At 45.0% G+C, this 26,789-nt stretch overlaps 2 long non-coding RNA genes across 4 annotated transcripts; one reads left to right on the forward strand and one right to left on the reverse strand.

The window, feature by feature from the left end:
* On the reverse strand, positions 1,506-19,698 carry LOC100522281. 3 transcript variants are annotated; one of them, XR_002338497.1, is made up of 7 exons: positions 19,471-19,636; positions 18,507-18,651; positions 9,215-9,392; positions 8,098-8,168; positions 6,819-6,843; positions 4,643-4,714; positions 1,506-3,789 (listed from the first exon to the last, which is right to left on the reverse strand). It is a non-coding gene; the product is annotated as an uncharacterized LOC100522281 (long non-coding RNA). The 3 variants fall into 3 exon arrangements; XR_002338498.1 differs by having other exon boundaries at positions 18,507-18,564; positions 19,471-19,582; XR_307448.3 differs by lacking the exon at positions 18,507-18,651 and having other exon boundaries at positions 19,471-19,698.
* LOC100517973 lies at positions 19,711-26,389 on the forward strand. Its single transcript, XR_307451.3, has 2 exons — positions 19,711-19,885; positions 25,103-26,389. It is a non-coding gene; the product is annotated as an uncharacterized LOC100517973 (long non-coding RNA).

The raw sequence follows: 26,789 nt of genomic DNA on the forward strand, positions 1-26,789 counted from the left end.
AAATGCAGATTCCAATTCTGTAGGATTGAGCTAGCCTAAGAATCTGTATTTCTGACAGGAGCCCAGGAGGTATTGACACCTCTGGTCCCTGGCCACACATGGAGAGTAACAAAGCCAGCACCATCTGAGTCTGAAAATGTTTCTGAGCCCCCAGGTGATTCTAACCCACAGTGGGTGCGGGCAGCCACTGTGATGAATGCATGGATGGATGTTTGCTAAGTGTCCACAATGTCGTTTTTGAGAAAAATGAATTATTTGATTCTCTAAGTGAGTTTACTTTTTGCTTCACGCAAACCTGTATTGGGGATGGTGAAACAGGTCCCAGACATTTTGTCCTTGACCACCCCAGTCTAACTATCAGACATATCCCAGCATTTTCCACTGAGCCAATCACCAGAGAGGCTAACACAGTGATTGGTCACTGTTCCAGACATCAGGATCACTTCTTTGTTTTGTTTTTGTCTTTTTAGGGCTGCACCTGTGGCATATGGAAGATCTTTATGCCAAAGAGCAAGGCCAGGATTGAACCTGCAACCTCATGGTTCCCAGTCGGATTCATTTCTGCTGCACCACAATGGGGACTCCCAGGGTCACTTCTGAAGCTGCCTGTGGCTCCATCCAAACAGATGTATTAGAACAAGCAGTCCTTCCACGAGACTGATAATCAGGGCTTGTTAGAGATGTTGGGAGTCCAGAAAGCCATTCCTCTCCAGTTTCCCTGCTCTTCTTCTTCTTTTTTTTTTTTTTTTTTTTGTCTTTTGTCTTTTGTCTTTTTTGCTGTTGTTGTTGTTGCTATTTCTTGGGCCGCTCCCGCGGCATATGGAGGTTCCCAGGCTAGGGGTTGAATCGGAGCTGTAGCCACCAGCCTACGCCAGAGCCACAGCAACGCGGGATCCGAGCCGAATCTGCAACCTACACCACAGGTCATGGCAACGCCAGATCATTAACCCACTGAGCAAGGGCAGGGACCGAACCCGCAACCTCATGGTTCCTAGTCGGATTCGTTAACCACTGCGCCACAACGGGAACTCCTTCCTGCTCTTCTTGAGCAAGTTCTAGTTCTGAGTTGCTGTCATAGTCCAATGGCATCCCTACTCATGCTCAAAGAAATCTCTGACTGGCTGGGGAAGATGCCTCTTCATCTATCTTGACATTGGCAGATATAACCTGCTGTCTCAGGATTCCTAACATTATGCATTCATTTGCTATAACAGGAGAAAAACTAAAATCTGGAATCTAGTCAGCAAGGTGAAGTGAGGAAGGGAATCATAAAGAAAAAAAAAGTTTGTTATTTCAATATTATTCTGCAATAAATAACTATTGTTTTTCCTTGATTCAAAATAGATAAGATGTCTATCTTTTTCCCCCCAATAATCATTTTCCTTTTTAACACTGCAGCCAAACTTTGCCTATGGCTCTCAATTAAGAGAAAATTATTATGCTGTAATAATAAAATCAAAAAGTTATGGTATATTCCAGTAAGAAAAGTTCACAGAAGATCCTGGTTTTGAAAATGTAACACAAATTATGTTTTATTTACAAAATTGGAAAATAAAAGAAATGTAAGTAACTTAGAATCCTAACTCTTTAACACACCCCAAAGTAGCATGCCAGTGAATTTCTTCTGAGTGTTTGTGTTTTGCTTGATTTTTTTTTTTTTTTTTTTTTTTTGGTCTTTTGTCTTTTCAGGCCACACCCACGGCATATGGAGGTTCCCAGGCTAGGAGTCAAATCGGAGCTACAGTGGCCGGCCTACACCACAGCCACAGCAATGCCAGATCCGAGCCGCATCTTCAACCTAAACAACAGCTGATGGCAACGCCAGATCCTTAACCCACTGACCCACTAAGCAAGGCCTGGGATCGGACCCACAACCTCATGGTTCCTAGTTGGATTCTGCGCCTTGATGGGAACTCCATGTTTTGCTTGATTTTTATTTGCATATGAAAGATCTACAGAATCTCAGCCTGAGAAACGGTGCCATGAGGTGACCCAGGCTGAGGGGCCTCCAGGGGAGGGGCAACTCCTAGCTGGACTTGGATCCTACAGTGTCCCCCCGTTGAGGCTAGGGCTGCTGTGTGTCCACAGGGATGGATCAGCACTGACCCAGGTGAGCTGTCCTGCTCGCATGAGAAGGAGCCCTGGTGCCTCTGTCCTCCTCACCCCTTTCTCAGGAGGCCTAAAATGGGGGCGGGGAGGGGGGTCAAGGGCAACCTACACAGTCTCAGCACACTGATCGTCTGAGGTGCTTCCTATTCACCTTGAGAGGGTTGGGAGGACAGGACTGGGTCCTGCAGGAGTAGGATGTTGAACCCCTCCAGGGACACTTTGCACAGAACACAATGTGATCTGCACCTGCCAGAGTCACACATATGGCGGCCCTACAACCACTCCCCCCCCTTTTTTTTGCCATTTCTAGGGCCACTCCTGTGGCACATGGAGGTTCCCAGGCTAGGGGTCTAATCAGAGCTATAGTCGCCAGCCTACGCCAGAGCCACACCCATGCAGGATCAGAGCCATATCCGTAAACTTCACCTCAGCTCACGGCAATGCTGGATCCTTAACCCACTGAACAAGGCCAGGGATTGAACCCGCAACCTCATGGTTCTTAGTCGGATTCGTTAACCACTGAGCCACGATGGGAACTTCATCTACAGCCCTTTCTTTAGGGCCTTGTAAGGAAGGACTGGGTGTCCATCCTTGGCCATAGGTTGTCAGTTCATTCTGTACTCACTGGCATTGATGGTAACTATCATTTATCTCCCCTGCCTGGTCACATGCAGTAGTGGCCTCCCCAGGGAACTCTTTGGGTTTTCGGTTTTGGGTTTGATTTTCCCGAAGTGCACTTATCTGCCTTCTACTCTTCCTCATCCTCTCTCTACACTCACATTTCCTCTTGTTCCTTTTCATCTCCTTTTACTTTTCTTGATTCATTCTCTTGAATCCAGGTCAAGAGGATTTCTGGAATCAGATTCCTAGTGGAATAATCTTTTTTTTTTTAATTGTGTAATCTTGATAATAGCTGAAAGGCAGAAAACAATTGTGCATGTCCAGAGCCATCCAGTGCAGGAGAAACCCAGGTGAGAGGCACCCAGCTCTTCTGACTCCCAGGCTCCCTCTCTGCCCAGGCCACCCAGGGTGGCTCAAAACAGCTCAGTGGTGCAGACAGGGTATCAGGAGCCGGGATGATGCTTCGAAAGTTGTGGGATAAAGAAAGATTTTATAGGCATTGAACAGAGTTCCTGTCGTGGCTCAGTGGTTAACGAATCTGACTAGGGACAATGAGGCTGCGGGTTTGATCCCTGGCCTTGTTCAGTGGGTTAAGGATCCGGCGTTGCCGAGAGCTGTGGTGTTGGCTGCAGACATGGCTCAGATCCCACGTTGCTGTGGCTGTGGTGTAGGTCGCAGACCTGGCTCGGATCCCATGTTGCTGTAGCTCTGGTGTAGGCTGGCGGCTACAGCTCCGATTAGACCCTAGCCTGAGAATCTCCATATGCCGCAAGAGCAGCTCTAAAAAAAGCAAAAAGACAAGAAAAAAAATTTATAGACATTGAAGATCCCAGAATTTCAAGTGCCTGGATGAGATCAGGTCCTTCAGGCTGAGCATCATAAAAAAGAATGGGAGAGAGCTACAAAGAAGAGTCCATAGGTAGCAAATAAACAGATTTTTAAAAAGACACATAAGTTGGAAATCAATTACATGCAGGTTGCTGGTCTCTGGATCCTAATCCTCAGAATCTGTCAAATAGGCCTCTGCATGCATGAGGGCAGAGATGGTGACGGAGTGGCCTTGGGAAAAGAGAGCACAGAGTTAGGGTAGAGGTGAGAATTCAGGCCCCAGCTGCCCCCAACCCCCAATTTTCCCACCCCTGGGAGCACCCTTCAACCCTGAGGAAATATGAGAATAGGACATGAAGGTGCTGCCACAAGATCCGAAAGCCCTGAGGGAGAGTGTCTGTTTCTCCCCCAGCACCTAGCTCACACATGCAGAACTCTGTCTCCAGGTTCAAGTGTTCCTGAGGTTCAGCCATCCTGCATTGTAAGTGAACACCAAACCCAACCCCTAACTCTAAGGCTCAATTCCCAAGAGATGCCAACCAAACATGACCAAAGATTTGGTGTTTGGCAGAAGCAGAAAAGAGCAGGTCTCGGGGGTGTTGGTAGAGATAAACGTTAGATACCAAGGCAAGAAAAGATCACTACAAGCAGTACCCCCAAAAGATCACTACAAGCAGTACCCCCAAAGGCTCCAAAGCAAGAGCCATGATAGCTCCTTCTCCCCCCCGCCCCCCTACGGCCACACCAGCAGATATGGAAGTTCCCAGGCTAGGGGTCGAATCAGAGCTACAGCTGCCAGCAACAGCCACAGCCACAGCCACACCAGATCTGAGCCACATCTGCAACTTGCGGCAACAGCAGATCCTTAACCTACTGAGTGAGGCCAGGGATGGAACCCACATCCTCACAGACACTATGTCTGGTTCTTAATCAGCTGAGCCACAACAGAAACTCCAGTTAGCTCTTATTCTTATTTTATGCAAACAGGAAAAGAACACACATTTCCTTTTCCTCTCTGTTTTCACACCCTCCCTCCTCAGTCTCCAAAGTGGCGGGTATAACCCAACGGCTCCCAGGATCCTACCTGCGTGTGGTTCCCTACATGGAGAGTCTTCATCTTTGCTGCTGGAATCATATCTTTGGTCAACGATCCAATCTGTAGAGACACAAACATAAGCAATCAAGTTATTACAGAGTGTGGCTCACTCTTTCCTCCTCCTGCAGCTGGGCCCCCGCTGGCTCACGCAGCACCACCTGGCTCTTCCCTCTGGATTCTCAGACCTTCCCTGGGCTCCTGGAGCCAGAGCCCTTCACTAAGTCATTGATCACAGCAGCAAGCCTGAAAGTGAGAGAGGGGATCCCCCTTCAACTTCTTGCTCCCCTGCTGCAGAGCCCTTCTAGCTCTAGCCTCCACTCTTATTAGCTTGCAAGTCCAACTGTGAAGCACATGCTTTGGGTTAAATGACTTTAGTGAACAGACCGTGAGCCAGGCTCAGAGCTGCCCAAGAGAATGTTCTATGAGGATGGGAATATTCTCTCTGTGCTGGAAACACAGGGCTAGTGGGCATTTGCAGTGTGGACAGTGGGATGAAGGAACAAATGCTTTTTTTATTTTATTGTCTTATTTTATTTTTCTTTTTATGGCTGCACCTGCAGCATATAGAAGTTCCCAGATTAGGGGTTGAATCTGAGCTGCAAGTGCTGGCCTACGCCACAGCCACATCTATGCCAGATCTGAGCTGTGTCTGCAAACTACGCCTCCCCTGGTGGCAACACTGGTGAGCAACGCCTCACTTCTTACCCACTGAGCAAGGCCAGGGATCAAACTTGTATCCTCATGGACACTATGCTGAGTTCTTAACCCACTGAGCCACAACAGGAACTCCAGGAGTGAGGGTTATAGTCATAATTGATGCCAAACTCATAGAAGTCCCAAGTCTCTCCCAGGTAGTAGAGGCGTGGGAGAAAGTACATAGGCTCTGGATCGAAGGGTCTAGACTGCCTCACCCAGTTCCCCACTCCTGGGCTCTGTGACCCCCATAATTTAGCACCTGCTCCAGCCTCTCTTTTCTTCTATGTGAAATAAGGGCAGTGTGGCTGCTTTTCATTCAACACCAACAATCAAACTGCTTGAAGGGAACTCCAAGGGCTGAGAATTATTCATAGAAGTTGTTATTGACCCAGTAATCATTATTGTGCAACACCCTTTTGTCCACTGGAACCCTGTGAACATTTTCCTAGTTGGCGATGGGATTTTCCCCAAGTTTATTAAGACAAAGGTTCCTTACAATGAACTGCACACATTCATAAATTATACTGTTCCTTACATTTTATTTTATTATTATTATTTTGTCTTTTTGTCTTTTTAGGGCTGCACTCACAGCATATGGAGGTTCCCAGCCTAGGGGTCTAATCAGAACTACAGCTGCTGACCTATGCCACAGCCACAGCAATGCTAGATCCGAACGGTGTTTGTGACCTACACCACAGCTCAGAGCAATGCCAGATCCTTAACCCACTGACTGAGGCCAGGGACTGAACTCGCAACATCATGTTTCCTAGTCAGATACATTTCCCCTGCGCTATGACGGGAACTCCAGTTTCTTACATTTTAACTGCATGTGATTGCATGAAACAGTAGTGATGGGATTTTTCCTTTAGAATTTGACCCTGGCCGTTGTGTTGTTGGTGGGGATGTCAATCTAGGGAAACACACACACATGGACAGGCATACAGGCATTTAGAATCACACCACACAGATCACACTGACAATGGCCCACTGCTATGCACACAAACTGTCACCACTTAAAGGCAATGAAACTATTTGTTGAAAAATGGCCACAGGAGTTACTGCTATGGCTCAGCAGGTTCAGAACCAGATTAGTATCCATGAAGATGCAGGTTCGATCCCTGGCCTTGCTCAGTGGGTTTAGGATCTGGCGTTGCCATGAGCTGTGGTGTAGGTCACAGACAAGGCATAGATTCAGTGTGGCTGTGGCTGTGGTGTAGCTGGCAGCTGCAGGTCCAATCTGACCCCTAGTCTGGGAACTTCAATATGCCACAGCTGTAGCCTGAAAAAAGAAAGAAAAATGGCCATAGTTCTTTGCCTGGGAAATCAGCTTCTTTTACCACATTCTCAGCCCTTGCTCCTGGCAGGAATTCAGATTCAGGGTGGCCCTCCAGACGAAAGCCAGACAACAAGGTTTACCTTTCTTTCTGCATTTTCTCCCAAGCCAAGTGAGTGATTCCAGAATACATACCATTTTCACTTACTCTTGAGGCCACCTGCAATTACAGAAAAGAAAACACTGAGTATCAGATCACACTGTATGTTTCTGAAATGGGTCTTTTGTCCCATTGGACACTTTAAGAAACATATGGGAAACCATCTAGTCAAAAGTCCCAAAAGACAGTATAGAAGACACTGGCGAAAAAGGCACAAGCTTCTCTCACACCATGACTCTTTCAAGACCGAATCAGTTGCCCATTGCAAAATTTCTTGCTTTCTTGGCCGTGCCCAGGACATGTGGAAGTTCCCAGGCCTGGGATTGAACTCAGTGACAACACAAAATCTTTGACTGCTAGGCCACCAGGGAACTCCATTGCAAAATTCTTAATCCAGTGAAGAAACTTTTCTGCTGAGGAAAGGCTCCAGCATGATCTATAAGCTGATGCTGCACTTGTGAAAGGACTCTAGAATTGGGGCTCATTGGTGAGAGACTCAGTGCTCCCCAAGCAGGAAATTGTAAATCTCACCTTTAATACACATGCTTAGGTTTTTTTTTCCTTTTATGGCTGCACTTGTGGCACATGGAAGTTCCTAGACTAGAGGTCAAATCAGAGTTGCAGCTGCTGGCCTATGCCACAGCCATAGCAATGCCAGATCCAAGATGCCTCTGTGACCTGCACCTCAGCTTGTGGCAACACTGGATCCTTAACCCACTGAGCAAGGCCAGGGAATCACACCTGAGCCCTCATGGACAGTAGTTGGGTTCATTATCACTGAGCCACAATGGGAACTCCTATATCGGGTTCTTAACCTGCTGAGCCACAACGGGAACTCTTTTTCATTCTTTCTTTCTTTCTTTTTTTTTTTTCTTTTTTGGCCACCCCTTGGCATATGGAGTTCCCAGGCTGGGGATCAGATCCAAGCTGCAGTTGTCCCTGTTGCGGCAGTGCTGGATCCTTAACCCACTGTGCTGGGGCCAGAATTGAAGCTATATCCCAGTGCTCCAGTGATGCTGCCAATCCCATTGCACCACAGTGGGAACTCACAGATTTTCTTTCCTTCTTTTATTTATTTATTTATTTATTTATTGACTGTGCCCATGGCATGTGGAAATTCCTGGGCCAGGGTTCAAACATGAGTCAGAGCAGCAACCTGAGCCTCTGCAATGACAATGCAAGATCCGTAGCCCACTATGCCATAAGGAAGCTCCCATGCTCAGATATTGATATGTGAATTCAGTTGAATTTAAAAAGAAAGAAAGAAACAAAGAAAGCAGCACCTCTATATCTGAAAAAGACAGGTGAGCTTACCTCGGCGTTAGGTGGAAACTCTTCCTCTGCCCCATTCCTGGGAAGCTCCTCCAGCAGGCTCCCAGGGGGAGCTGGAAGGACACAGGGTGACCATCAGGCATTGGTAATGCTGCTCAGGAATTACTTAGAGAGCTTTGCTTGATATAGACCCGGGGTGAGAATCTATGACAGAAACTGGTTAACAAGCAAGGCCTGAGCTATCAGGGGCTACCCTCTTTGGTGGAGGAAGGAAGGCAAAGGAGAGGGGTGGGAAAGAAATGAGGAACAGGCTGCAGCTGATAACAAACCCATATACTGAGTCCTTATCTATCACTGTTCTGGAGTATGAAGTGCATACAATTTGACACTTGCAGGGCTTGTGGTGATAATGTTATTGAACATGCTAAAATATTTCCCTGATTCTTAGCTGCTCTGGACCAGAGGGAGGAGTGGCCCTGGCACTGACATCTGTCAACCTGCATTGTGGATACAAAGCCTCACACTTCTCAGAATCTGTGGGCTGACCCGGGGCACGTGGCTTCCTAGGGGCCTTCACGCTCATGACTGTGCCCAAGTTGGCTGTTAAATGCCCTGGGTTCTGTGACCACTGAGGCCACCTCCTAATAATGGGCAGTCTTGGACCTCAGTAGACGCTAGTACTTCAGGCAAGTACATGGATGCTGGGATGCTTTTGCCCTGAGATGAGAATGATCCTGTGGCTGAGTGATATTGAGTGATCAGGTCAGTGATCTAGAGCACCAGCCACATGCCTGGGTTCACACATTGGCTCTTCCACATAGGAGCTCAGCATGTGACAATTTTCTCTGAGCCTCAGTTTCTCTCTGAGAAGTGGGAATAGTGAATCAAAGCTCAGCACAGCTGTGGGGAGGGTTGAATGAGATAATACACAGAAAGTGTGCAGTGCTGGTGGGACTTTGAGAAAGATGATGCTGGCAATTATGATGCATGAGTGGGACTTATCTACTGAGGAGACATGTATTTTTAACCCTACTCATTGCCTACATATTCACAATCACATCACACAGACACACCTTAAGCCCCATGCACACAGATCCATACCACCTAAAGGGAACACAGCTGCTCCCAGGGGTGGCGGATGATGGCCATAGTTCTTTACCTGGAAAATCAGTCATTGCCTCATGCCTCCAATCCTCATCCCCAGCAGGAAACTGGAAGTAGAGTGACTTTCAAGACTAAAACAGCAGGAAAACTCCACCTCCTTTTTCTTCAAGACTTTTCCTCAGCCAGTGAGTGATTCTTAAACATATACCCTTTTCACTGGTTCTTGAAGCCACCTGCAAATACAGAAGACACCACGAGAGTCCAATCATTCTGTATACTGCTTGCCCAGGTCTTTTGTTCTCTTGGTGAGTCTAGAAAACCAAACAGCAGTTGACTTAAGGGAACCCAAAAGCAAAATAGACCAAATCTACTCATGCCAAAAGGCACTGGCTTTTCCCAGAGAATGAGTCACTAAAGAGCATTTTGATTAACAATTACAGTTCTCATTCAAGGAGGAGAAATTTCTGCTGGAGGAAATGCTTGAGACCCTAGTTTGTAATTGATGCTGCCATTATTTTTCTTTTTAGGTCCAAATCTACAGCATATGGAAATTCATAGGCTAGGGGTTGAAACAGAGCTGCAGCTGCCAGCTCACGCCACAGCCACAGCAATGCCAGATCTAAGCCACATCTGCGACCTATGCCACTGCTTGCAGCAACGCTGGATCCTTAACCAACTGAGCAATGGGCAATAAGAACCTTACATTCTAAATACTGGGTTTCTAGGGAGTTCCCATCATGGCTCAGCAGGAACCGAATCTGACTAGTAACCATGAGGACTCAGGTTCGATCCCTGGCCAAGCTCAGTGGGTTAAGGACCCAGAGAGGTGTGGTGTCGGTTGCAGACAGAGCTCGGATCTGGCGTTGCTGTGGCTGTGGCATAGGCTGGTGGCTACAGCTCCGATTCAACTTCTAACCTGGGAACTTTCATGTGCCACAGGTGCAGTCCTAAAAAAAATAAAAATAATTTAAATTTTTTTTTAAGAAATTGGGTTTCTATGTTCTGATTGTGGATTACTGCTTTCAGTAATGGAGATGTAGGCATAAAGGCAGGTTGTCATTGTTTCAAACCCCACAAGCTGAGTGGCTTCCCAGGTATTTAAAGGGAAAGCATCTTTTTCTCTTTCATTTTTCCTCCCCCCTTTTTTTGTTTAAAGATTAGCATAACCAAAAGTAATCACATGTATGTGGGAATTTAGAAAGTGACTATACATGCCCTGAGAAAGACACAGCCTCAGAAAAGACCTGAGAAAACCTTAAGCTTTTACCACAGGGTGATCTCAGCACAGACACACTCTATAGCAATCTAAAACACAAAACCCAGCAAATTCAGAGTTCCCATCGTGGCGCAGTGGTTAACGAATCCGACTAGAAACCATGAGGTTGCGGGAGACACGTGCACCCGCATGTTCATTGCAGCACTATTCACAATAGCCAGGACATGGAAACAACCCAAATGTCCATCGATAGATGATTGGATTCGGAAGATGTGGTATACATACACAATGGAATACTACTCAGCCATAACAAAGAATGACATAATGCCATTTGCAGCAACATGGATGGAACTAGAGAATCTCATCCTGAGTGAAATGAGCCAGAAAGACAAAGACAAATACCATATGATATCACTTATAACTGGAATCTAATATCCAGCACAAATGAACTTCTCCTCAGAAAAGAAAATCATGGACGTGGAGAAGAGACTTGTGGCTGCCTGATGGGAGGGGGAGGGAGTGGGAGGGATCGGGAGCTTGGGCTTATCAGACACAATTTAGAATAGATTTACAAGGAGATCCTGCTGAATAGCATTGAGAACTTTGTCTAGATACTCATGTTGCAACAGAACAAAGGGTGGGGGAAAAAATGTAATTGTAATGTATACATGTAAGGATAACCTGACCCCCTTGCTGTACAGTGGGAAAATAAAAAAAATATATATAAAAAAAATAGTTTGGGTATGGTCCCTCTAAATCTCTGAAAGTGTGTTCTGGAAGTACTTTCAAGATGGCATTGTTTCTATCTTAACTATTTGGAAGAATTCAGAGAAAGACATCAAGGCCAGAGGTTTGCTTTGTGAAAACAATATTCTTATATTCTTTTTTTTTTTCTTTTTTGGCCGCCGTGCAGCATATGGAGTTCCCAGGTCAGGGATCAGATCTGAGCCACAGTTGCGACCTAATTCAGCAATGCCAGATTCTTTTTTTTTTTTTTTTTTTTGTCTTTTGTCGTTTGTTGTTTGTTGTTGTTGTTGTTGTTGTTGCTATTTCTTGGGCCGCTCCCGCGGCATATGGAGGTTCCCAGGCTAGGGGTTGAATCGGAGCTGTAGCCACCGGCCTACGCCAGAGCCACAGCAACGCAGGATCCGAGCCGCGTCTGCAACCTACACCACAGCTCACGGCAACGCCGGATCGTTAACCCACTGAGCAAGGGCAGGGACCGAACCCGCAACCTCATGGTTCCTAGTCGGATTCGTTAACCACTGCGCCACGACGGGAACTCCAGCAATGCCAGATTCTTAACCCACTGTGCCAGGCCGGGATCGAACCTGAGTCCCAGAACTCCCAAGATGCTGCCGATCCCGTGGTGCTACAGCGGGAACTCCAAGAAAAATATTCTTGGTATTTGTTTTTTATTTGATGGCTGCTTTACATGGTATATGGTACACTGATATTAAGTGTACAGCTTGATGACCTCTTATAAAACATGTGTACTGACATTCTTCAAATTAATATATAGAATTTCTCAAAGATCCTAGACAGCATTGTTTTTGCTATTTCCCAGACAGAAACCCCCAAAAGAAACCCCCCATTCTGACTATGATCATGATATTTTAGATTTCTCTGCTTTCAACATCAAATAAATGGAAACACAGGTCTGAACTTCTTTGTGTCCAGCTGAATATATTTCTTAAGAGTATTTAAATTCACCTATGTTGTTATGAGAAGTAAAAATTCATTCTGAACTGCTGTCTCAGTATGTCACACTGTATTGTAAACACAGTAAGTTTACCTCCTTTCTGTGTTGCATACCCTGTGTCGTTTCCCATGGTGGTGACTCAAAATGATGCTACAATGAATGATTCTGTACAGGCCTCCAAGTGGACATAAGCATATCTCCTCAGGTGTCTGAGAGGAGACAGTAAAAAAAGATAGCAGAGCATATGATTCCGTTTCTATGAAATATCCAGATTAGGCAAATCCTTAGACACAGAACATAGATTAGTGCTTTCCTGGAGCTAGGGGGAGAGAATGGAGAGAGACTAAGAGGTGTGTGGTTGAGGGGGGTGGTGATGAAAATGCTCTAAAATTGGGAGTTCCCATTGTGGCACAGTGGAAACGAATCCGACTAGGAACCATGAGGTTGCGGGTTCGATCCCTGGCCTTGCTCAGCAGGTTAAGGATCCAGCGTTACTGTGAGCTGTGGTGTAGCTCACAGACATGGCTCAGATCTGGCGTTGCTGTGGCTGTGATGTAAGCCGGCAGCTGTAGCTCCAATTAGACCCCTAGCCTAGGAACCTCCATATGCCGTGGGTGCAGCACTAAAAAGAAAAAAAACAGAAAAGAAAAGAAGATGTTCTAAAATTGATGGTTGCACCTATCTGTGAATAAACTAAAAAGCACAGATACCATAAACAAGCACTGTATTTATTTATTTATTTGTCTTTTCAGGGCCAAACCTGCAGCATATGGAGGTTCTCAGGCTAGGAGTCTAATGGGAGCTGCAGCCACCAGCCTACGCCAGAGCCACAGCAATGCCAGATCCAACCTACACCACAGCTCACAGCAACACTGGATCCTTAACCCACTGAGCAAGGCCATGGATTGAACCCGCAACCTCAAGGTTCCTAGTCAGATTTGTTAACCACTGAGCCACGATGGGAACTCCAAACATGCACTTTAAATAGGTGGATTTATGATATGTGAATTACATCACAAGAAAAGAAAAAGACATTTTTTCTTATGTAGAAACAGAGCAGAATTTTTAACATATAATATTTATTTTTGAGATTATAAAAATATAAAGTTAGTTTATTATAGAAAAGAAAAAAAAAAGAAAAGCATGCAAAAGCAAATAAAAACTACCCCTAACCCCAACACTTGGGGGAACAATTAAAATTGTGCCATAAGAAAATAGGGTAACATGTTAGCGGAATGGGGAACTACTTTAATAATTTTCAAAAATTTCCTGAAGTTGGAATACTTATTTTAGAAAATGTGATTCCTGGGAAAGACAAGACATCACTCCTTAGCAGCTTCTTTCTCTAAAATAATGGACAGTTACTTTTTTAAAGTGAAGATAGTTGATTTACAATATTGTGTTAATTTCAGGAGTTCCCGTTGTGGCTCAGTGGTTAATGAATCTGACTAGGAACCATGAGGTTGTGGGTTCCATCCCTGGCCTCGCTCAGTGGGTTAAGGATCCGGCGTTGCTGTGAGCTGTGGTGTAGGTTGCAGACACAGCTCAGATCCTATGTTGCTGTGGTTCTGGCGTTGGCCAGCATCTACGGCTCCAATTAGACCCATAGGCTGGGAACCTCCACATGCTGTGGGAGCGGCCCTAGAAAAGGCAAAAAGACCCCCCCCCAAAAAAAAACCCCACCACAATATTGTGTTAATTTCAGGTGAACAACAAACAAGAAGAAACCAACCCTTGAGGAGCTATGAAATGATTTGGGCAAACTGTTGAAAATGAATGGGGAAAGTAAGAGGGGCAGAGGCAGTGGTGACATGATGGTGGCAAGAATACACCTCAGACTAGGAGAGGGGAGCCTTGATGCATCAATTCCTGCACCCCACAGATTATCTACTGGGTGTCTATTATAAGATCACTTTGGTGGCGGATGAACATGAGGCCTTCTATTTGGAAGAATCAGATCATAAAGCGAACAAACAAGACAATTTATAATGGTGGCAAATGCTAGGAAGAAAACAAACAGCTTTTCTGGATTGGAGAGATCTATAATTAGGGTCAGACCCTAAGGACTCTAGTCTCCAATCTCATCTCCTTCTATCAAATGACTCTGTGGAGATATATCAGTTTTACCAATGGCCATCTGTTCATTCATCTGGGATGAGTCACCATTTATATTGCACCTTTATAGGAAATTATACTGCAAAGTGGTAATTTCAATTCCTTATATTATTTACTCACTTTTTATGTATTTATGTATTTACTTTTGTCTTTTTGCTATTTCTTGGGCCGCTCCTGTGGCATATGGAAGTCCCCAGGCTAGGGGTCGAATTGGAGCTACAGCTGCCGGCCTACACCAGAGCCACAGCAACTTGGGATCCAAGCCTCGTCTTCGACCTACACCACAGCTCATGGCAATGCTGGATTCTCAACCCACTGAGCGAGGCCAGAGACCTAACCCACAACCTCATGGTTCCTAGTCGGATTCGTTAACCACTGCGCCACAACAGGAACTCCTTACTCACTTTTTTATGATTTTTATTTTTTTCATTATAGTTGATTTACAGTGTTCTGTCAATTTCTACTGTACAGCAAGACTAAGCCCATTCTAAAAGAAATACTGAAAGGGCATCTCGAAATAAAAAAGTAAGAAGAAATAGGATGGAAGAAGTCACAAATGGAAAGCAATCATTTAAATTTAAATAAGCCAGTACACAGATCTAAAAGGAAAAAAAAAAAAAAACCTATCTAGTCACTTTTTAAACAAGGAGTGAATATTCAAGTTTGAAAAATATAAGATCATGAATTATAGGAAACCTAGTTTCTGATTTATACTAGTGCTTAAACTTTTTTTTGGCCGTGCCCATGACATGCAGGAGTTCCCAGACCAGGGATCAAATCCGAGCTACAGGAGTAACCAGAGCCACAGTGGTGATAACACTGGATCTTTAACCCACTGAGCTACCAGGGAACTCCTAAAAATGTTGCTAAAACAAAGATTTTGAATGAATCATTGGTATTATACTGGGGTGGAGAAAGAATAAAAAATAAAAAAGAGGTAAACTGGGAGTCTGTTGCACAAGTAAATTCCAACAGACAGCTACTTATCTAGTTTGACACTTTTTTATATCCTTAACCCCTTGAATCAGGATGTATAATCTGAGGTCAGAGAAGCCAAACCAGGGCTCAAAGCCTGAGTCAGTGGAGAAAGATACACCCAGCATCTGAACTAAAGGACTTAGTGAGGGCGGGAACCTAGGAGACTCTAATCACATAGACCTCTAATCCTGACCTTCTTGCTAGATGTCTAGACCATTCAAACAGGCAGCACCTCTTTGTCTTTGGACTGTTTCTACCAAATTGCTAGACTCCTAGGAGTGTTGCTTCAGACTTTGTGTTGTAGACACGAGACAAATGGCACCTTCAGTCTTTTGTCATCATATACAAACTAATAGATGACACCCTTACTACAGACATCACACTCTTGGATGGAGGATATGCCTACAGCTAACCCAGGAGTGAGGTTCAGGTCTGGGAAACACTTGACATGCAAGAGCATTATCTCATTTAATCCTAGAAGGTATCTTCCCAGGCAGAATCTGTTATCATATCCGCTTTTATAGAAAATGGATAGAAATTAAGTCACAGAGAAGCAAAGTGAGAACTTGACCCCAAGCGTTTGGTTCTAGCTTGCACGCTTGTAACCACCTCACTTTACTTTCACTTGGGAGCAGCTCAGGATAGAGTGGCAAATAAACAGACTTTCCTTTTGGAAAGTTAGAAGCATGCGGTAAGGAAAATGATGGGGTTGTGGCGGTTTTCCAGAATGTGCACAGAAAAACTGTGGCTTTTGTCACATAATCTCAGGGTGAGGCAACTGCTTGTCAAATCTGTTGTGTCGCAAATGTCTCATTTAACTCTTTCAAATCTGAAATTGGTCGTGTCCTAATTCCAAAAGTTCAGAGAAAGACTCAATGTCTCAGGGTCTTGAGGCAAAGAAAATACCTGCCACAGCCCCTAAAGAAACACTGTACACCCAAAAGTTCCCGTCATGGCTCAGTGATTAAGGAACCCAACTAGAATCCATGAGGACTTGGGTTTGATCCCTGGCCTCGCTCAGTGGGTTAAGGATCTGGTATTGGTGTGAGCTGTGGTATAGGTTGCAGACACGGCTTGGATCCCAAGTGGCTGTGACTGTGGCATAGGCCGGTGGCTACAGCTCCAATTGGACCCCTAGCCTGGGAACCTCCATATGCCACGATTTTGGCACCCCCCAAAAAAGTACACCCCCAAAAATGCAAATACCAAGTCAGCTTCTTCAAATAATCTTTCCTTCCACCCTGCCCTCTTCACAGGCAAGAGTTTCCACACAAATTGCAAAACACAGAGGATGGGATAAATCAAATCATGTTTGTTTCCTGTTGATTGAAAGTAAGTATTTAGTGACAGCTTCCAAATGGTTTACTAGTTTCTGAGCCTTAACACAAACTTTGAAAGGTCATTAATGAATAAGAGAAAGTTCCTTTAAACAGAAAAACTCCTGACCAGGGACTCAGTTCTCTGGAACAGAATTGTGACTTGCTGTCATCAAACAAACAAAAAAAAAAGATGCAACTTTGAAAGTGCCCAAAGTAGTGCCATGATGGGAACTCCTGATGGTTTTTTTTGTTTTGTTTTGTTTTTTTGTTTTTTTGCTATTTCGTGGGCCGCTCCCGCGGCATATGGAGGTTCCCAGGCTAGAGGTCGAATCAGAGCTGTAGCCACCGGCCTACGCCAGAGCCACAGCAACGTGGGATCCGAGCCGCGTCTGCAACCTACACCACAGCTCATGGCAACGCCGGATCGTTAACCCACTGAGCAAGGGCAGGGACCGAACCCGCAACCTCATGGTTCCTAGTCAGATTCGTTAACCACTGCGCCACGACGGGAACTCCCCTGATGGTTTTAAAATTAGGATGTTGATGAAACTAAATTTCACCGTCTCAGGACACAAGAGCATGAACATGATTGTTTGAGGAAAATGAAAAAGGCAACCCTCATTGGCAACAAAAAGGCCAAATGGTATAGAAGAGGACAGCTGCTTTCCTACTCTAAAGGTAGGAGAAAACGTACATTTTGCAGCTGTATTTTAAATACATTACATTGTATGTATGTAACACTGGAAACCAATCTCTTGTTATTTTTTGACATTCCACTTCTGCTGTGGTTTTAACACTTTGAAAATGTCATTTCAGGGGCCCAAGTAAGAAAAATGGTCTAGAGAGTTCCTGTATGGCTCAGCAGAAACAAATCTGACTAGCATCCATGAGGACGCAGGTTTGATCCCTGGCCTCACCCAGTGGGTTAAGGATCCAGCATTGCTGTGAGCTATGGTGTAGGTCACAGATGCGGCTTGGATCTGGAGTTACTGTGGCTGTGATGTAGGCCAGCTGCTACGGCTCCAATTAGACCCCTAGCCTGGGAATCTCCATATGCCACGGGTGCATCCCTAAAAAGACAAAAAAAAAAAAAAAAGAAGAAAGGAAAGAAAGAAAGGAAGGAAGGAAGGAAGGAAGGAAGGAAAGAAAGAAAGAAAGAAAGAAAGAAAGAAAGAAAGAAAGAAAGAAAGAAAGAAAGAAAGAAAGAAAGAAAGAAAGAAAGAAAGAAAGAAAGAAAGAAAAAGAAAAATGGCCTAAAAGGACACAAGTGAAGATGACTGTGTCCTGCTTCAGTGGAATGGACTGGTCAACAACTGAAACATTCACTCTTTTTGCTAAAATAGTTGGGCCACTTCTTGGTCTACCATGTTAGGATCCTTTTGGGTGAAAAATCGCAGCTAGCTGACTCAATAAATGATTGGAAGGAAGGGAGGAAGGTAAGAGGGAGAAAGGGAGGGAGGGGGAAAGAAAGGAAGAAAGAAGGAAAGAAAGAACGAACAGAAGGAGGGAGGAAGGAAGGAAAGTGAGAGATAAAGGGGGAGAGAAAGAAAGAAAGAAAAGAAAGAAATAGGGAGAGAAAGAAAGAAAAAGAAATTTATTAGCTTAAGTGACTATAAAGTCTAGCCCAATGTCTGGGGCTAGATGCCCCATGTGATCAGTCTTCATTTCCACCTCTGTGATCATCTCAGACCTCCTTTCTTCTGTGTTGGTTTCATCACCACACCAAATAGTAAAAGATTCAGAATTATACCTGAATCAAGGTCTACCTCTGCCACTCACTCTGTATAGCAATGGGCCAAACATTTAACTAAGCTGTTTCCTCATTTATTCAACCAACATTCATGGAGTATAATATACTACTCTTCCAGATTTCGGAACAACAGTGAGCAAGAAAAAAATCTCTGCCCCTGCGAACCTTAAATTCTAGGATGACAGCAGGTACTAGGTGCCAACTAAAAACTGTCACTCTTCATCTGCCTCTATGAGGATTAAGTCACTAGCCATTGCAGTCACTCACCTTCAACACACCCTGAAAGGAGTTCAAGGCAGAGATCAGGGATGAGGAACTCTGTGCTCTGGGGAAAATTAGCAGAACAGGCCTTCAGGTAGTTAGGTACTTTTCAGGGGATGGAATGAGCCCAATTTCTTGCATCTTCTCCAATCTAGAAAAGCACTAAAATTTAATAGAGACATCTACTCCTCGTGACTAGCAGCAACCTTCTCCCAAAAATGTGTGGTTGATTGTACATATCCCCCTTTATTAAAATCACATGTATGCTGACCTCCCCATCCCCACCACCACACACTTCTTCAGAGCAGTTCCTCAGAGCTGAGAGGCTGTTTCCCGGGCTCTGGTCCTCATTTTGCCCCAAATAAAACTTAACCCACAACTCTAACGTGGTGGTGGCTTTGTTTTTTTGGGTTTTTTTTTTTTTTTGTCAACATCAGAAAATAACAAAATGTACGTTAAATGTTTATGGTAAATGGCTATGAGTTAAGAGGGATGGGAAATGAAAGCGGCAACAAGAGGAGTTCCTCTTGGGGCTCAGCGGGTTAAGAACCCAACTAGTATCCATGAGGATGCAGTTGGATCCCTAGCCTCGCTCAGTGGGTTAAAGACCCAGTGTTGCTGCAAGCTGTGGCAGAGGTCGCAAATGTGGCTCGGATTCAGTTGCTGTGACTGTGGTGTAGGAGGGCAGCTGCAGGTCTGACTCAATCCCTAGCCTGGGAACTTCCATATACCGCAGCTTTGGCCGTAAACAAACAAAAAACAACATGAGAGTGTATATATTGAGAGGCTGCTATTTTAGAAAAGGATGTTCAGGTAAAGGTTCCCTGAAAAGCTGGCATTTGTAAAATGGGAATAGATTGTCTATTTCTCAGGCCTGTGGTGAAGATTTAATAAGAAAATGCACAGACTCGTAAAAAAATCTTCAATAGATACAAGATGAACCAAGAAACCCCTACGGAAATAGGCCCACCTGGAACTCAACGTAAGGAGAAACGTTAGTCATGGCGGAACTGATATCCAGATGGACTTTGCCGCGGCCGGAAGTGTGATCCCCCTGAAAATTGGCCCGGGGGGGAAACGTTAGTCCTGGCAAATGTGGATCCCAGAGGAACCTTGACGATAGCCAAACTCTGGTCGGGGAGTATCGTTACCCTGGCAACGACGCGAGCCCAGCGCGACGGAAGGTGGTGAGAGGCTGACAAAGGAGGGCTTCCGGCGGAAGTGGGTTCTCCTTCACTGTGGGCTGGAGAAGATGCTTCGTCCCGTAGGGTGGTGGCTCAATCTCGGATTGTGCAGCCTCCTGCTAGGGCAGGCGGAGGCCCCGAGCCCGGTGGAACCGCCGGAACGGAGCAGGCCGTATGCAGTGCTACGTGGGCAGAACCTGGGTGAGCGGCGGCGGGATCGGGCCTGCGCTTCCGCCGCTCCCTGCAGCCGGAGCCTGGCACGCGCTGGGCAGAGGGCCGGGGCCGGGGCCGTGTGAGGTCAGGGGGTGCCGGTGTGACCCTCTTTCCGAAGGCCTGGGGTTCAGCTCAAGATTTGGGCCACGGTAGAATCTATATGTGCTGGTCCTATGAATGACCTGGGAATCTGGAGACCCGAGTCAGAGTCTGGGTCCCATCCTATGCAGCTGTGTGGGCCCAAGCTAGGCCACATGACCAATATTTAACTCACCCCCTCCTCTTTCCTAATGAGATTAATAGTCATAGTCATAATGATAACTGACATTTGTTGAGCATTTCCTGTGTACCGTGTGGTACTAAACACTTTGTATACATGGTTTTATTTGAACCTCACAGTAACTTAATGAGAAAGATATGGTTTTTCAGCAAGGAAAATAAAACTCAGGTGAGTATTTGCCCACGGTTAACACAGCTAGGAAGTCTTGGAGGCCATTAGGAGAACCTAGGTTTCATGGGGCTTGAAATGTACCTTTGGGAGGATGTCAGCCTAACATGTATATACACACATATGGGAGTACATGGTTTTGGAAGAGGCCCTGGAGCTTTAGGCTTGGCAAATTTCACTATAACTCTGCCTCCTGTAGCACCAAAGTCCTTCCTTTGCACTGAACTTCATTGGTACTTCTGCATATCTACAAAGCTGCCACATGGTATTGTTTCTGGATTACCTTGATTTTCCAGGAAGTTATTGTCATGTGTTGATGACTTACTGTGGACCTAGCACTCTACTAAGTGGTTTCTTATAAGTTATCCTGCTTACTCCTTTAGAAAAGAGTTTCTCAACCTGGGTCCTGCTGACATGTTGGACCAGAAGATTCTTTGGGTGGTTTGTGGGGAGACACACTTTCTTTTTTTTTCTTTTTTCTTTTTTTTCTTTTTTTTTTTTTTTTTTTTTGTTTCTCAATGAATTTATCACATCTGTAGTTGTATAATGATCATCACAATCCAATTTCACAGGATTTCCATCCCACAACCCAAGCACCTCCCCCCACCCCCCAAGCTGTCTCCTCTAGAGACCATAAGTTTTTCAAAGTCTGGAGACACGCTTTCTTGAGCTGAGATGTTTAGTAGCATCCCCTACTTTATCCACCAGATGCCAGTAACACACCACACTCCCAGGCCAGATAATCACAATATCGCCCAACGTTTGCCAGATATCCACTGGGGGCAGAATCTCCCTGGTCGAGAACCACTGCTGTGGAACAGTACTGTTCAAAGTGTGACTATTGGAGTTCCCGTTGTGGCTCAGCAGATTAAGAACCCGACTAGTATCCATGAGGTTTGATCCCTGGCCTCGCTCAGTGGGTTAAGGATCCCATGTTGCCACAAGCTTGGATGTGGCATTGCTATTGCTGTGGCATAGGCTGGCACTTGCAGCTCCGATTTGACCCCCTGGCCTGGGAACTTTCATATACCACAGGTGTGGCCATAAAAAGGAAGAAACAAAACAAACAAAAAACAAAGTGTAACTATTCAAGGTGTGGTCGTAGAGCAGTGAGGTCTCCAAACTATTATCTGTCAAGAGAATGTCTATAGAGGGAGTTCCTATGGTGGCACAGCGGGAACTAATCTGAGTAGGAGCCATGAGGTTGTGGATTCGGTCCCTGGCCTCACTCACTCTGGCGTTGCCGTGAGCTGTGGTGTAGGTCGCAGACACTGCTCGGATCTGGTATTGCTGTGGCTCTGGCATAAGCCACTGGCTACAGCTCTGATTAGACCCCTAGCCTGGAAACCTCCATATGCCACAGGTGCGGCCCTAAAAAGACAAAAAAAAAAAAAAAAAAAAAAAAGAGCTGTCTATAGAACAGGGCATTCCTCTTGTGGCTCAGAGGGTTAAGAACCTGACACAGTGTCTGTAAGGATGTGGGTTCGATCCCTGGTCTTACTCAGTGTGTTAAGGATCCAGAGTTGCTGCAGGCTGTGGCACAGGTCACAGATGTGGCTCAGATCTGGTGTTGCTGTGGCTGTGGCATAAGCCGGCAGCTGCAGCTTGAATTTAACTCCTAGCCTGGAAACTTACATATGCCTCAGGTGCGGCCCTAAAAAGCAAAAAAAAAAAAAAAAAAAAAAAAGAAAAGGAAAGGAAATTTAAGAGTCTGGTATTGTTTCAAGCAAGTGGAGCCCAGTTCTAGGTCCCTGAACTGGAATGTTTTGCAGGTTGAGGGAACTGCTAATTAGTCATGCTTAGTGGGGCTAGGTAGTGGCCCAGGACAGACTAAAAGTTAAAAAACTAGTCCTTTACCACAGATTGTTTGAGAAATGCTGCCCTAGACAGTCCTTTGCAGTGGGTACTTTAATCTCCATTTTTACAGGAGCATAAACAGACACAGAGGGATTGTGCAACTTCCGTAAGGTCATGTAGTCTGTGTAAGTGTAGATGGGGACCCAGACAGTCTCACCCCAAACCCTGCGTTCATGACCATTGTGCGGCCTGTCTTGGTGATAATAATGGCTTTCATTTGTCAGGTGCTTACTTTATGACAGTTAAAAAAATAATGATGTGGATATGCTTTTCTAATTTTCTAGTTGTTTTGGTTGGTTGACAAATGCACAGAATTATTCCAAATGAGAGGTGGGAACTGCCAGGAATGTCATAGAAAAAATGTTCACATTCAGGGGAAAGTTGGACCAGATGTCTTTTGGGACACTTCCAAGGCTAAGATTTTCAGATTCTTTTGGAATATGCTGGTCTCTTTCATTATTATATTTAAAACAGTTGATTCCGTGTTACAGTGTTAACTGAAGCTTAAAAAGAAACCCCAAAAAACTGCAGTATTAGAGTAGTTCCAAAACACCACAAAAACATTTCACTTGAAGTTTGCTATCTAAATGATTCATATGTAGGCCTCAAGAACCTCACTCTTGTGAGTTGGGTTTTAAGAAACGTAGAAAACAAGGCTCAGTGAGGGAAAGGGATCGTAAGAAACGTAGAAAACAAGGCTCAGTGAGGGAAAGGGACCGTAAGAAAGGACCTGAATAGTGGCTGCTATTTGTCCGCCAAGGTGAGGGAGAAAGATGAAGAGTGGGAGAATTTATCAAGGCCAAAAGGCGAGCTATCCCAATGGGTATTGTGTACCTAACAACTCAAGGTGTTCATCTCTTTTTTTATTTTTATGATTTTAAGAAAGACTTCCATTCTCCAAGTCTAGTCCCCTGCATTCCTGCTCTGGAAGGTTTTTTTGTTTTGGGGTGGGTTTGGTGTTTTGTTTTGGGCTTGTCTGTTTTGCCTTTCCAAAATGCAAAAAAAAAAAAAAAGGTTTAAGTGGAGTGAGACAACTTTTGGTCCAATTGCAGTCAGAGCCTTAGAAACTCTTAGAATTTAGATCTGAAAATTAGGGCAGGTATTTAGGTAACGTGGGCTATTTTGAGAGATGACATTTAGCTCATGCAAGTCACAGATTTTGTTTTAACAGAAACCATTAAAATTCCTTCTGCCCTCTTGGAGTTATGACACATTGTCTTTTTCACCTTCTTCATCCTTCTTCCCTGTCCCTCACTGGAAAAAAAAGATCTTTCTCTATGGTCAGTCTTTAATAACAGGGTTAAGTAATGGGTAGGGGGTAGATAAGGGAGTCACAAATACCCCCAAATTACTAATTTTAAATAAAATCATGGTCAAATCTTGGTTTTTGCAGAGGAACAATAACCAGACTGGGCTAGGCCCCAGCTTGAACCCGGGAAGGACCCATATACTCACAAACACATACACGTACATTTGCTTCTCAAGGTAACTTCATTTTGAACTCCCCCCAAGGTTTCTGAGATGGTCACACAGACCAGATTGCACATCACTTCTGGTGGGTTGCTGGTTATGTTAGTTTAAATCCCAAGTCCATATATCTAGTTTTGTACTGAGGGGTCAGCTGTAGGTCCCATTTCCCGCCTAAGTAACTTGGACATTTTTGATGCAAAACTGACTCTCAAAAATGTAATAGGAGTTCCCATCATGGCTAAGCGGGTTAAGGACATAGTCTCCATGAGGTCGTGGGTTCGATCCTTGGCCTCGCTTAGTTGGGCTAAGTGGGTTAAGGAACCGTCATTGCCGCAAGCTGTGGCTTAAGTCAAAGACTCGGCTTGGATCTGGCATTGTGGCTGTGGCATAGGCCAGCAGCTGCAGCTCTGATTCGACCCCTAGCCTGAGAATCTCCATATGCCGCAGCTGTGGCTATAAAAAGAAGAAAAAATAATAATAGATTCGTGAAATTATTTAATTGCTTCTTTGATCAAAAGACCCTTCTCCAGACTCCTCAAGGGGCTAAAATGCATTATTCTTATTGAATCTCTAGTTTTTATGAATGGCTTTGAAAACATAGTTGGGTTCCTTGATTCTGTGCTTGTCCACCTATAATGGGATGGCTCTCCACACAGCAACCAGAGGGGTCTTCTTTTTCCAGCTAAATCAAATCATGTCACTCTGCCTACAGCCCTTTCTCTTTTTTTTTGGCCTTTTAGAGCCATACCTGCGGCCTGCAACACAGCCACAGCAACACAGAACCCAAGCCTCATCTGTGACCTACACCACAGCTCATGGCAACGCCACATCCTTAACCTACTGGGTGAGGCCAGGGATCGAACCTGCATCTTCATGGATACTAGTTGGGCTCATTACCAGTGAGCCACAACAGGAACTCCCCCTCTTTAAGCTTAGAATAAAATCCATGTTTCCTTCCTGGTCTACAAGGCCTTCCATACCCTGGCTCCAGCCTTCCTCTCTGGCTTCAGTCCTGTCTTTTTTCCTTCACTCCTTCCTCCCAGCCACTTCCTGTTCACTGGCTTTCTGCCTTGTTCTGGTCTCGAGGGCTTTGATTTGCTGCTCCTCAGGCCCTGCAGATGCCCGCACAGCCAGCTCCTTCCTTCCGTGGTGGCCTCGGCTTGTGTGTCTCTCCTCACTTGCTTCCCCCACCCCCTGCCTGCCATTGCTCACCCTCCCCCATCACTCTCACATTACTGATTTCTTCACAGCACTTTGAGCTCTGTGAATGCTCTTACTTGTTCTCTCCCCCCCACACGGAGACATCCCCAGAGAGGGTCTGTTGTGGCTGTTTCCCTCACACCTGGCACAGTGCCTGGCACTGAGTTGTCAGTGAATAACTTAGAGAGCCTGAGGCTGCCATTAGGAGGTAACCTGTTTTCCTTTTGCAGTGTTGATGGGAACCATTTTCAGCATCCTGCTGGTGACCATGATCCTTATGGCATTTTGCGTCTACAAGCCCATTCGGCGTCGGTGACAGTGAGAAACCAAGTCCTTCCACAAGTATTTGGTAAAGAATAAGTTGCATTGTGCATGGATCAGTGGAGAAGCTGGAATCAGAAGTTTACTGCTTGGAAATGATTTTTGTCTGGACACTTGGTAAATGCTGAATGATTTAGAAAAAACATCTAGCTGTTTTCTTTCTAACACTGTAATGCAAGTATTTGGCCACTGAGTCTGCTTCTCAGTGTTTCTTTTTCTATATGGCTCTGCTTGTTAAAAGTAAGACCTGAAGCTCCAAGGTTCAGTGTAAAGATGGCATGCTCTCGAGAGAGACAACTTTGTGAGTGATGTAAAAACCACACTGGAAAGGACTGATCGTTAATGTTTGAAAATACGAAGGAGAGGACGACTTAACTTGTCGACCTGCCCAACTTAAGACCCATTCAACCACAGTGGTTTAAGAATCACAAATGTTTTTAATTGTCCTGAGTTGCGTGGGCCTAGAATGCCGTTTGCAAAGCAATGTCATTTGTGGGGAATGTAGGCTGCCACTCCTCACGCTGCAGGGAGCTCTGCATTCAGATGACTCCACTGAAGTCAAGGTCACACCAGGTAGGCCTAGGACCACGGGCAGTCTTGGGCTGCAAGGTTCTGGGGTTGGACTGGAAGTGTTAGCAGTTGGTCTATCTGAAAAAGAACTGATCCTGCACTTAAGTCTTTCCAGCCCATGCCCTAGACGTCCTGGCAGCCTTTCTGATTTGGAGTCCATAAGAGGCTCAGCAGGAGTTCTTTTCAGCCCTGGGTGGGGAGAATGCAACAGAAGTACCAAGTGCGTGTTCACTGTACGAGGCAGAGTGGCAGGCTGAGTGTGTGTTTACACAAATTTAATTTCAACTTTGAAAATGCTGCTATTTGTTTGTACTGTTGGTGAACTGGATATCTCCCTGCTCCCCACAGAACTGGTATTTTTGTACTTAACAGTATTTATTTTAAAGCTGCTGGGTTTAACTGTGTTGTTAAATTAAAATGCGCCGTATCTTGTTTGTGCTCCATTCAAGCACAGCACTGTTTTTTGTTTGTTATTTTTAACAACCTGCACTTAATGTGAAATAACTTATGCGGGATGCTGTAACTGTTTGACTGAAGGATTTTGTTTGTAACCCTAACACTGAGCCACTGAAATATTGTTTTGTGCTTTTGAGCAAAATGTGAATTAAAACTAAAGTAAAATCTTATATGCTGTTTTATTCCAAGTAATTATTTTCTAGGTATTTAACATGTAGGTGGGAGTTCCCATTGTGGCACAGTGGAAACAAATCCGACTAGGAACCGTGAGGTTGCAAAGTTGATCCCTGGCCTCACTCAGTGGGTTAAGGATCCGGCACCGTGAGCTGTGTAGGTTACAGACAAGGCTTAGATCTGGCATTGCCGTGGCTGTGTCTAGGCTGGCAGCTGCAGCTCCGATTTGACCCCTAGCCTGGGAACTTACATATGCCATGGGTGCTGCCCTAAAATGCATGCATGCATGCATGAATGAATAAATAAATAAAATGCAGGTTGTGTGTGTGTGAATCTGATTTAATCTCTTAAAGAAGTACCACAAAGTGGAATTTTAAATTAACATGTGAAAATATA

Source organism: Sus scrofa, chromosome 14 (genome assembly GCF_000003025.6).
Source record: "Sus scrofa isolate TJ Tabasco breed Duroc chromosome 14, Sscrofa11.1, whole genome shotgun sequence".
Taxonomy (NCBI): domain Eukaryota; kingdom Metazoa; phylum Chordata; class Mammalia; order Artiodactyla; family Suidae; genus Sus; species Sus scrofa.